Here is an 833-nt window from a genome sequence, read left to right on the forward strand (position 1 = left end):
ATGAAAAGGCAACCTATGGAATGGGAGAAAATTTTTTCACACCATATATTTGATAAGGGTTTAATACCCAAAATTATAAAGAATTCATATAACTCATTAGCAAAAAACAAAATTCTATTTAAAAATGGACAGAGGATGCCGGCCTTCTGGGCCTGAGAACTGCTACCATCTCTCGTGAGATTTGCTTGGAATCAAAGCCCGGGGCCCTACCATAGGGAAAACTGGAGCTCCGGATGGGGATCCAGTCAGATTCAGAGCTTGGCAGGAAGTGGGATCATTGCTTGGTTGATGCGGTGGTGTAGATAGGTACTGGTTTTGGATTAGGACTTGTTTTCTCACTTAACTTCTTTAAAAGAAGAATGTAGCCATTAACCTTTGGTTCTGGCATGGGATGGGGAATGGCCTACTCCAACTGTCAGCATGATTTCCAGGCCTCCATGTCTTCTACATTTTCCATGTCTATGGAAAATATGTCAAAGAGCAGAAGCAGTGACATACCTGAGAATATCCCAGTGGGAGGAAAAGAGAAATCATGTTTATTCCTCAGGGTACTGAAGTGCCCTGGAGTAAGCTGACGTTCTCCTGTAACAATGTTATTATCAGCAATGCTTTAAACTCCAGCACAGTGCTCACGTATTTGAAACAACGTCTGTGTCTTGTTTTGTATTTTCTCTCTGGAAATTGCAAGGAGGTGGTCTTAAAAGAAGTAAATTAAATAAAAATACGCAGCCCTCCCCCCACAAAAAAAATACATATATGGGCAGAGGAACCGAATAGACATTTTCCCAAAGAAGACAGGTATGTGAAATGGCCAACAGGTACATGAAAAGATA

The 833-nt window shown here is 41.1% G+C and overlaps 1 pseudogene; it reads left to right on the forward strand.

Annotated features, from left to right (window-relative positions):
* The first annotated feature begins 233 nt into the window (after positions 1-233).
* LOC109388947 (MICOS complex subunit MIC10 pseudogene) lies at positions 234-493 on the forward strand (annotated as a pseudogene).
* Positions 494-833: the final 340 nt, after the last annotated feature.

The sequence above is a fragment of the Hipposideros armiger genome, unplaced genomic scaffold (assembly GCF_001890085.2).
Source record: "Hipposideros armiger isolate ML-2016 unplaced genomic scaffold, ASM189008v1 scaffold_213, whole genome shotgun sequence".
In the NCBI taxonomy this organism is placed as follows: Eukaryota; Metazoa; Chordata; class Mammalia; order Chiroptera; family Hipposideridae; genus Hipposideros; species Hipposideros armiger.